The following is an 11,240-nucleotide window of genomic DNA, read 5'->3' as shown; positions in this document are numbered from 1 at the left end:
CAGTCTACTCCATAACCTCGTTTTGGTTGCTGTCACTGCAGAAAACACTGCTTCACAAGGACAGGATGTTGGAAATGGAAGCAGGCTATTCAGTGCCTATGTGGCAATCTCAGGATATTCCGCCTTGACTTTATTATTTTTTCCTGCAACAATCTTTTATTTTTTTCCTTTAAGGCTACTGAAAATCTGCACATAGACAAGGCAATTAATTCTCATAATAAAAATACCGCCATCCACACCTACAAGATCTCCATCAGATTCCACAGCGAGCATGTGGTACATCACATTCTATTCCACAGGTGCATTTTCTTGTGAGTCTGCTGCCTCCTTCATCAGTAAATACTGTGCCATTTCCCTGGGCTCTGTGAAGAAGCAAGGCGGAGGATGTGTTAAATTAGCAATAATGCTCTTGTGACATATATTCTCATAACGTACTTGTCGGCTTCGTGGTAAAGTCTCATGTCATTCGTTCTGATAAGCACTTCATCAATTCTCAAAAACCCCTCAACAGTAGCAGGAAAAAACTGGAAGGCATTACTCTGATTTTCACACAGACTTGAAACTCCAAGATCATGAGGTTCATCCTCAAACAGAAGAATAACTTCAAAAAAATAAATCTGTTCTCTGGTTTTCAATTTCTCTATATGATCCATTGTAGGTACAACCTTTATCTTGAGTGATTCTCCAGGGAATGTTCCCTTGTAATGTTGTATGGGTCCAATCGTGTGGTTTAATAACCTCCTTGGAGTGTTCACCCTCTGTCCTGCTTTCCTGCCACTTTTTGCTCAGGCTACTTTGAGCACTCCTTGGTAGTTGTTTACACATCATAAAGCATCTGTAGCATCAAACTCAATCCCAAAGTCAGAACAGTGCTAGATTCTTAAAACGTTGTCTCCAAACATCATTTTGAGGAGGAATGGCATATGCAGTTCATCAGCTAACTTCTCCACGTCTGCCAACTTCATGATGTGGGTCTTGGTAGTGGTCAGCTTCCAGGGCCCAAAGGAGAAGTCCCAGTGGCTGCTCTGGAGGCTGTGGATGATCATGGCCAAGGCAGGGCCTGCATGGGTCACACGGGACTGGCAGGTGAGGCCTCAGCAGTGGGCGCCAGTTCCTCCACCTTACTGTGGCCCAGCTGTGCCCCCATCCCCACCCTCAACTTTAATCCACTCACCTCCTGCTGTGCTTCCTGATTCCTAACAGGCCACAGACTGGTAGCAGTCTGTGGCCCCAGGGGTTGGTGATGCCTGCTCTAACCAGGGGAAGTACCTGGCTGAGGCCAAAAGGCTTGTGATTTTAAAGGTTTGGTATTTTGAATGTATCTGTTATCTGGGGAGTCATTGCATAAATCTGATAATTCTGTTCAGGTGCCATTTCTTTTAGAAAGAAGTTCATTGTCAATTTTTTCCCCTACTGCATTTCAACATCGGTTATTAATCCTATAGGTTAAAAACGGATCAACGTAGCAACAAAGTGTTTTGAAAACAGCCCCTTGTGATTTGAAGATTAAACAAATCATTAAATTAAATTACTCCACAATCAAATGTTTATGACTTAAAAGTTGGCCAGCCAGTGGCCCTCTGTAAAGGAACACCAGCTAAATTATGTCATAAAATACAGCAGCTAAACTCTATCTTATCAACTTAAAAGCCACATTCAGTTCTTATATGGGGATCCTGGCTGTTCAGGTTCGCGGGGGCAATCCTGTGTGTAAAGAAGCAGCCGTAGGCATTGTATCAGCTGTCCTCTAGGAAGCAGAGGGCCCGTGGTACAATTATGGAGAGCTCTCTTTTTCTCCTTAATATTTGTTTTTAGATTGTTTTGCCTATTTTAAAGACACTGGGCAATTTTAACCTCATCAAAAGTGGATAAAACCAATAAAGCTTCCCTTAAGGTAAATATGAGTAGAGTTCGGAAGTTCTGAAAAATTAACACTATTTAATGCTGAGTTTGCCACTGTTGAAAATAATAAAACATGGTCTATAACATATGGTCATTGTCCTTATTTCTTGGCAAACAACAGCAATTTCATTTCCCATTCCAAACTGAGCGAGACAGCTGAAGAGTGAATCATTCTAGAGAAGTACATTTCCTCCCGGATAATCAGGAGACGCTAAGATTTATCAGTCCCCTGTCTCATAATTTAATGAGGTTTGCTTTTACTCATTCTTTATCAGAAATATAGATGGATTTCTAAGATACACAGAGAGAGAGAGAGAGAGAGAGAGAGAGAGAGGCGGGGGGAGAGAGAGAGAGAAAGAGAGAGACAGAGAGACCTGTCTCTGATATATTAGCAATCTCTGGAAATTTTTTAAAAACTCAGCTATCCAAAGGTTACTTTAAAAACATATAGGATACCCTATTGACAGGTAACTTGAATAAGAAAAAAGCAAGCAAACAACATGTATGATTTAGGTGCAGGATGCATGCAATTCCATGACAGAGGTTGTGAATGACACAAATTTTGTCGAACCCATAGAGTTTGATTTTTAGAAAGTAACAGAATTTTAGGATTTAAAAATATCTCAGTGTGTGACCAGAATCATTGGTATCACCTGGGAGCCTGACAGAACTACAAATTTCTGGATCCTACCACCTCAGGCCCTCTGAAGCAGAATATATGGCCGGGAAGGAGAGAATCTGGTTTTATCAAGCTCTCCCAGGTGATGCTCATGCATACTGAAGTCTGAGATCCCTCTGTCATCACTCATGAGTGTCACTGATTCTACATTAAGTGTATATAGGGACAGGAGTTTTGCACCTGGAAGGACAGGCCTGCAGCACGAAATGGAGCACCTTGCAGGTCCAGAAGCTCGGGCTGCTGCAAGTCAGTGGCCACTGAGGCCTCTGAGGCCGTCTGCGAATTCCCTTCAGGGCAAATGAGGTGAGGGTTGGCACGTTATTGGGGGAAGACAAACGTGGGAACAAAGACTATGAAGACCACAGCAGTGTTTTGGCCATCACTGATGGGTTATACATATACTACTACTGAAATGAATGGCAAAAACACATTCTCTGATGTGGGTGGAAGCCTGGTGCCCCTGAATGGCATGGCTGGCCTCACTGAGTGACTGATGGTCCTCCAACAACAAAACCACTTACTGCTCATAAATTCATCTGGACAAGCCATAAATTCAACGTGAGTGACACCCCAGAGCAATAGGTACCCTATTCCACCTCTAGAAAGAAGATTCAAGAGTGGGTCCAACCATCAACACTTTACAAGGCAATGCAAAATAATTAAAACATGTAAAATATGAGGCTTTCATGTAATTACACTTTTACTGTTTAATTTTAATGTGATTAAACAAAAATAAATAAAATAAATTAGTGTAGAGAGGGACATTCACTATCTTCCATGGCAACCCAATGCATAATTAGACAGTTTTTATTTTTCTGAGATAAATCTCTGAGTATAGAGATGCCTGCTGTGATCCCAATTCTATTCATCAGGAGTCACAGAAACCCCCAGTCTCTTTTCCTTTGTTGGGATGTGAGTTAGACAGATTCTGGTTTGAACGCTGGCACTATCACTAATGCATGTATGACTTTGGGCATGTTATCTGAACTTCCTGAGCCTCAGTTCCCTCGTCTGTAAAGGAAGAATAATATTAGTGTCTCTCTTATAAAGCTGTGGTGAGGATTAATGAGCACGAAATAAATTGAGGTTAGTTATGATTATTATTTTAAGTGATAAAACTTTACAATTTTAAGACAGTTATTATGTTCCCTCTAAGTCTTCTTTCTAAGCTAGATGTCCACAGTTCTCGCCACCATCCCTATTATGGAGTGATTTTGGATTCTCTCATTGTTCTGATAGCTTTTCTCTAAATACCCCTTCAAAGGTCTCCATGTCAATGTTCCCACCAAAGTGTGGCTCCCCAAATGGAAGGAGCTCTATATTCCACCTCACATCTGATCTGGGCATTGCTGAACACTACTATGGCCTCTTTAAAAAGAAAATACTACTCTCTGTCAATGTAGCCAAACTAGATATTTTCACAGTCATTTTATCCTGTGGACTCATATTGACCTTGCTTTCTTTTTTTAAAATATATCTTATTGATTATGCTATTATAGTTGTCCCATTTCCCACCCTTTACTCCCCTCCACCCTACACACCCCCTCCCACAAGCACTATCTGCCTTTAGTTCAAGTCCATGGGTCGTACATATAAGTTCTTTGGCTTCTACATTTCCTATACTATTCTTACCCTCCCCCTGTCTATTTTCTACCTACCATTTATGCTACTTATTTTCTGCATCTTTCCCCCCGCTCCTCCTCCCACTCCCCCACTGATAACCCTCCATGTGATCTCCATTTCTGTGATTCTGTTCCTGTTCTAGTTGTCTGCTTAGTTTGTTTTTGTTTTTTTTAGGTTCAGTTTTTAATAGCTGTGAGTTTGTTGTCATTATACTGTTCATAGTTTTGATCTTCTTTTCCTTAGATAAGTCCCTTTAACATTTCATATAATAAGGGCTTGGTGATGATGAACTCCTTTCACTCGACCTTATCTGGGAAGCACTTTATCTGCCCTTCCATTCTAAATGATAGCTTTGCTGGATAGAGTAATCTTGGATGGAGGTCCTTGCTTTTCATGACTTGAAATATTTCTTTCCAGCCCCTTCTTGCCTGCAAGGTTTCTTTTGACAAATCAGCTGATAGTCTTGTGGGAACTCCTTTGTAGGTAACTTCCTCCTTTTCTCTTGCTGCTTTTAAGATTCTCTCCTTCTGTTTAATCTTGGGTAATGTAATTATGATGTGCCTTGGTGTGTTCCTCCTTGGGTTCAACTTCTTTGGGACTCTGAGCTTCCTGGACTTCCTAAAAGTCTATTTCCTTTACCAGATTGGGGAAGTTCTCCTTCATTATGTTTTCAAGTAAGTTTTCAAATTCTTGGTCTTCCTCTTTTCCTTCAGGCACCCCTATGATTCAGATGTTGGAACGTTTAAAGATGTCCCGGAGGTTCCTAAGCCTCTCCTCATTTTTTTGAATTCTTATTTCTTCATTCTGTTCTGGTTGAGTGTTTCTTTCTTCCTTCTGCTCCAAACTGTTGATTTGAGTCCTGGTTTCCTCCCCATCACTGTTGGTTTCCTGTAGATTTTTCTTTATTTCACATAATGCAACCTTCATTGCTGCCTGTGTCTTTTTTATGCTGTGGAAGTACCCAGTGAGTGAGTTCCTGGAGCATCCTGATAACCAGTGTTTTGAACTGTGCATCTCATAGGTTGGCTATCTCTTTATTGCCTAGTTGTATTTTTTCTGGAGCTTTGATCTGTTCTTTCATTTGGGCCTTTTCTTTTTGTCTTGGTGTACCTGTTACGGGTAAGGGGCAAAGCCTTAGGTGTTCACCAGGGCAGGGCAACCCAAATCGCTGCATTGTGATGCTGTCTGTAGGGGAGGGGTCCGAGAGAGAACAATGCTGCTTGCTCTGCTCTCTGCCGGTTTTCAGTCACTTCCTGCACTACTCACAAGCAAATTGGGACCTTCTGGTGCTGATCCCCAGGTGGGCAGGCTTGTATACATTCTAGGACCCTGTGGGTCTCTCCAATGAACTCTCCTGTGAGGCTGGGTGTTTCTCCTGCCACCGCCTCAACCCCCACAGGTGTTTTCAGTCAGAGGTTTTGAGGCTTAATTTCCCCGCACTGGAGCCCTGGGTTGCGGGGTCTGTCTCGCTCCCCAGTTGTTCCTCCTGGTTTATCTGCACGAGAATGTGGGATCCCTGCTCTGCCATCAACCACCTCACCCAGTCCACTAGCTGCTGCCTTGCTGCGAGTCCTCTGCACCCGGCTGCCCATCTCTGCCCCTCCTACCGGTCTGGATGAATGTTTCTTCTTTAACTCCTTGATTGTTGGACTTCCATACAGTGTGATTTTCTGTCAGTTCTGGTTGTTTTTGTTTTTAAATTTGTTGTTGCCCTTCTTTTGGTTGTACAAGGAGGCATAGTGTGTCTACCTATGCCTCTATCTTGGCTGCAACAAAACCTGACCTTGCTTTCAACTGCAACACTGAAGTATTTTAAAATAAATATTATTTTTAATTATAGAAATTAAAAGGCTTCAATAAGCAAAAAGAGAACAATAATGCCCAAAGTACAAGCCACTCAATCAAAAATAAACATGTGGGACTACGCCAAACTAAAAATCTTCTGCACAACAAGAGAAACAATAAAAAAATGAAAAGATGACCTGTAGAATGGGAGAAAGTATTGGCAAACAATCTGTCTGATAAGAAGCTAATATCCAAACTATATAGAGAATCTTACAACTCGATGACAACAACCACAAAGGTAGTTCATGGAAAGATGGACAAAGGATATGAACAAACATTTCTCCAAAGAAGATAAATAAATGGCCAGCAGGTACATGAAGAGATGTCCATCATCCACTAACCATCAAGAAAAGGCAAATTAAAACCACAATGAGATATTACTTCACACCTGTTAGAAGCTGTATTATCAAAAAGACAAGAATAAGTATTGGTAAGGATATGCAGAAAAGGGAACCTTTATGTACTATTGGTGGGAAGGTAAATTGGTACAGTCACTAAGGAAAACAGTATAGAGGTTCCTCAAAATATTAAAAATAGAACTAGCAAATGATCCAGAAATTCCTGCTTCTGGATATATATCCGAAGGAAATGACATCAGGGTCTTGAAGAACTGTAAGCATCCCCATGTTCTCTGTATTATTCACAAAAATACTCATGTGCAAAGAGAGAGTATACCTGGCCCTCCATAGCCTCAGGTTTCAAATCTGCAGATTCAATCAACCATGGATTGAAACTATCTGAGGAAAAAAATTCCGTAAAGTTCCAAAGAGCAAAACTCGAATTTGACACATGCCAAGCACTACATTGAATCCATGTGAAGTGATGGGTAGATGTACCTTGCTGTAGCCTATATACAAATATAGGTAATATGCAGATGCTACACCATTTTATATGAGGGACTTGAGTATCTGTGGATTTGGGGATTTGAAGGCAGGGGAGAGGTGGTGGGGTTCTGGAACCAATCCCCAGCAGATGCTGAATGATAACTGTAGAATGGTGGTTTCGGGGGGCTGGGGGTTGGAGGAAGTGAGGGAGTTGTTGGTCAAAGTGTATTAACTTCTGGTTGTAAGATGAATAAGTTCAGGGGAATCTAATGTATGGCATGATGTCTAAAAATACTATGTTATATACTCGAATGTTCTTAAAGGAGTAATAGATCTTAAATGTTATGACAACAAAAAGAAAAAATGGTAGCTATGTGAGGTGAATACTGTATTAACTAACTTTGTCATGCTAACTGTATCTCAATATATATGTATCAAATATCACACTGTACACCTTAATCTTCCATATGGTATATGTCAATGCTATTTCGGTACAGGCGGAAAAAATGAATGCTGTGGTTTATGTGCCAGAAGTTAAAAACTTATGTGCATCCTTAATTATTTAATTAAGTAAATTCACAGACATGTAATTATTTGAATAAAATGGCTGCATAGTTTTATAATTTCCAATACATATCACCAAACTGTTGCAAAACTTACCAATTCACACTTTGATGTGAAGTATATAAGAAAGCCTATTTCTTCACACCTTTCTCATCCAGCATGAGGTTTGTTATTTTTCCTATCTTCATCAATTTGGTAGATCAAGGGACTACGAGTTTAATTTTAATTTATTTGATTAAAATGAGAATAAACAGTTTTGTTTATTAATAACTAATATTTCCTCTTTGTATGGTGGTCAATTCAAGCTAGTTCAAGTCTGATTCTTTGAAACACGCAACACATACAGAAACACACACACACACACACACACACACTGTTCCATGCCTCTCCCATCCTGTATTTGTACACTGTGCTCTTTTTTTTTTTTCCTGTGGGCCAGAGTGCAGGAACTTATTTCCCCCTTTGTAATAATCATGTTTAACATTCAGCCAAATAGTTCAGCGTTTTGGATCTTGATTCTCTCATCCTGTGTTTACTGTCTTTTCTGGTTTGTTTTTAACTACTAATCTGATACATTTGCAGAATATCTTTTTATTCTCATTTTTCACAAAGTATTAGCAGGACAGGGCTCTGTCCAGAGCCAGTGGAACTCTGTTAGGAAGTGGCCCTGTCTTGACATCACCCATTAATTATATGGGTTTACTCGGGGTTACTGGTTAGTAGACAGATTGCTGTCAGCACCCGGTGGATGACGTTGGAATCCCATGTGTTCCAATGTTCTCTATGGTTGATCACTGCAACTGGCTGCTGAGGTCCAACGAAGAAACAGCATTGCAGAGTTTTGACTTCTCCTTTGCCTATAAACTTCTAAGAAGTTGGTGATAGTATCTCACTCACCTCTTTAAGTCTCTCCTCATCCCTCCCCCAGTTTCTTTTCCATAGCAGTCATTCAATTAAAGTATCTAAAGTTAATATAAAGTTTCTGGCTGCTTTGCACATAGGGACAAATGATTCACCTCCTCTCCCTAACCCCACAGTTAGGCCTATCAGTCCTATATCAAAGTAACAATATATGCAAAATAAAATGTTAATTAACAGGACTCCAATCAGAGAAACCTCATGTCATGCATTCCCTCGCTGAAAAAGGAGGAAAATTGCATGAAAAATCCTTATATCCTATATTTTTAAAGAGTAATTTTTTTGCATAATTCTTACAGTGATGGATCTATAATAAAACTATTTTTGAAAGCTGAAACTGAGGCACTGACAGTGTCTAGGTCATAAAATAAAGATTAAATTATCTTCTTTAATGAAGAAAGCACGAAACACTTTAAAAATATTTTTAAGAAGGTTTTGAGACTTAAAAATAAAATTTCTGGTTATTCAAAACACATAGGTCTCAGCACGTTCTAGTTAATTGAGGCCATGTTCTCTTTTCTTTGATGTCTAGCTAGTTTCATTGCAATTTCAGACCAAGAACATTTTGATTATTTATTTACCCAAATCTCAAATCTTCATTTCTTGCCTAAGCACTTTACAGACTGTCTCACTGAATCCTAACAACAAAGAAATTCACAGAACCTTTCTAGAGGAAAATAATTTACATGGACTTCTAATGCTGAGGTCAATTTTTAATATCACACTTATATGTACCGTGATAAAACTAGATTTAAACTCATTATACTTAATGCCTTTGTTAAAATAACAAAACAAAGACAAATTTAGGAATCTAATGTAAATAAAATTGCAAAACCATATAATTCAGATGAATATACTTGATGTGAGGAATGATCTTGTTTGGACTCTGGGTTCAATATAGGAAAGAAATATTTACATTAAATTGATTCTTTTGATTTTGAGTACTATGGACCATGGTTTAAATCATCATCATTATCAATATCATTAGTTTTCCTCTTAGTCGGCGAGCTTGTTTTTAATATTTGATCCAATCATTTGAATATTGTAAAACAATACTAAAAACAATACTAAACACAATACTAAACACAATACATAAAAATAATACTAAAAAGTTTTTAAAAGTTGCTTTATATATAACAAATCCTTCACTATGGGTTTGCTATTATTCTTACCGCTAGTACCATACAAGATGGTATGTACAAAGCAGGACCACCACACAAGTTTACAGGGCTACGTAGTAGACAGATTGCTGTCAGCACCCCGTGGATGACATTGGAATCCCATGTGGTCCAGTGTTCTCTATGGTTGATCACTGCAAGTGGATGTTGGGTCCAATGAAGAAACAGCATTACAGAGTTTCGATTTCTCCTTTGGCTATACGAGAGGGTATGTACGAACCAGGAGTCACAGTATGTCCACTCCCAGAGTGAATGTGTTCCTGACTGCTGTGGGTGGGTGCTTTGAGTCTGGTTTCCTTTTAGTACCATTCACTGTGTGGTAACTGGGTTTCCCCACCATCTTTTTAGTGACTCTGAATCTCTAATGACTGAATCTGAATCTTAATGATTCTGAATCTGTAATTTGTGTTACTTGTCTAGAGGCCTTTTGGCTTTTCATGTGGTGAGAATGAAATTATAAACACGAGTAGGCATGGGCACTAATGTTATCTGGTGGCGGTTACAGAAAATTCATCCAGTCTCAACAAATGTTTATAGTATGCTTTAAAATTTTTCGGTGAAGGGAAAATTCCAAAGTAAAAAAAATTAAGACAGCTTTAGAGGGCTTGACACAGATATGTGCAGCTATCACCACAATCAATTTTAGGACATTTTAATCGCCTCAAAAAGAAATCTGGTACCCTTTAGTTATTACCACCCTATTCCTCCATCTTCCTCCTGCCTCTCATGCCAGCCCTAATCAAGCCCTAATTTACTTTCTGTCTCTATAGCTCTCTCTATTCTGGATTTTAGTATGCACAGAATCATGTAACATGTGGTCCTTTAGTGACTAGCTTTTTTTTTTTTTACTTAGTATAATGTTTTCAAGATTTACTCATGATGTAGCATGAATCCATACTTCATTTCCTTTTATGGCTGAGTCATATACGCTATTGTATGGCTATTCCAAGTTTGTTCACCTGCTCATCAGTTGATGGACATGTGGGTTGTTTCCATCTTTTGACGATCATAAATAATACTGCTATAAACATTCATGTACACGTTTCTGTAAGTACATATGTTTTCATTTCTCTTAGGTATATACCTAGGAGTAGAATTACTGGGTCAAATGGTAACTCAGACTTTAATTGTTTCAGGACGTGTCATCCTACTTTCCAAAGTGTTGCACCATTTTACATTACCATGAGTAGTGTAAGAGGGCTCTAATTTCTTTATGGCCTGGTCGATACTTGTTATCTGACTTTTTGATTTTAGTCATCCTAGTGGGTACGAAGGAAAATCTCATGGTGGTTCTAATTCTCTTTTACATTGTATTCAGTACTATTTTTGTTTCATCATTTTCTGCTCTTTTTGAAAAAAAAAATGAAAATCATTCTTTTGTGTTTTACTTGAAAATTCTAAACTTACTTATTTTAAAGTCTTCACCAGACTATTTCATAAATTATTTTCATCTGGAGCAAATTCACGTTCTCATTATTTAGACTTTCCCAGTGTTATATTTCCTCAAATATTTTGGAATTTCAGTGTGGAGGCTCATTTTCAGTTGGAGGTATTTGATTAAGACCCTCCCTACACTGTGCTCACATCTCCCTGTCCAACAGTTTGGTGGTGGCCTTACCTGGTTCACCATGTACCTCTATTCAGAACCAGAATTGATGATATCATTTTGAGGACTCACCTTAATACTGGGGATATCACAGTATTCTG

General features: G+C 39.1%; 2 pseudogenes; one reads left to right on the top strand and one right to left on the bottom strand.

Moving 5' to 3' along the window:
• Positions 1–288: 288 nt before the first annotated feature.
• Positions 289–1,046, bottom strand: LOC112319824 (TIP41-like protein; annotated as a pseudogene).
• Positions 1,047–1,064: 18 nt separating this feature from the next.
• On the top strand, positions 1,065–3,244 carry LOC112319823 (NADH dehydrogenase [ubiquinone] 1 alpha subcomplex subunit 12 pseudogene; annotated as a pseudogene).
• Positions 3,245–11,240: the final 7,996 nt, after the last annotated feature.

The sequence above is a fragment of the Desmodus rotundus genome, chromosome 6 (assembly GCF_022682495.2).
Source record: "Desmodus rotundus isolate HL8 chromosome 6, HLdesRot8A.1, whole genome shotgun sequence".
Classification (NCBI taxonomy): domain Eukaryota; kingdom Metazoa; phylum Chordata; class Mammalia; order Chiroptera; family Phyllostomidae; genus Desmodus; species Desmodus rotundus.
Note: the sequence above shows the minus strand (reverse complement) of the source record. Positions and strands in the feature narration are given on the sequence as shown.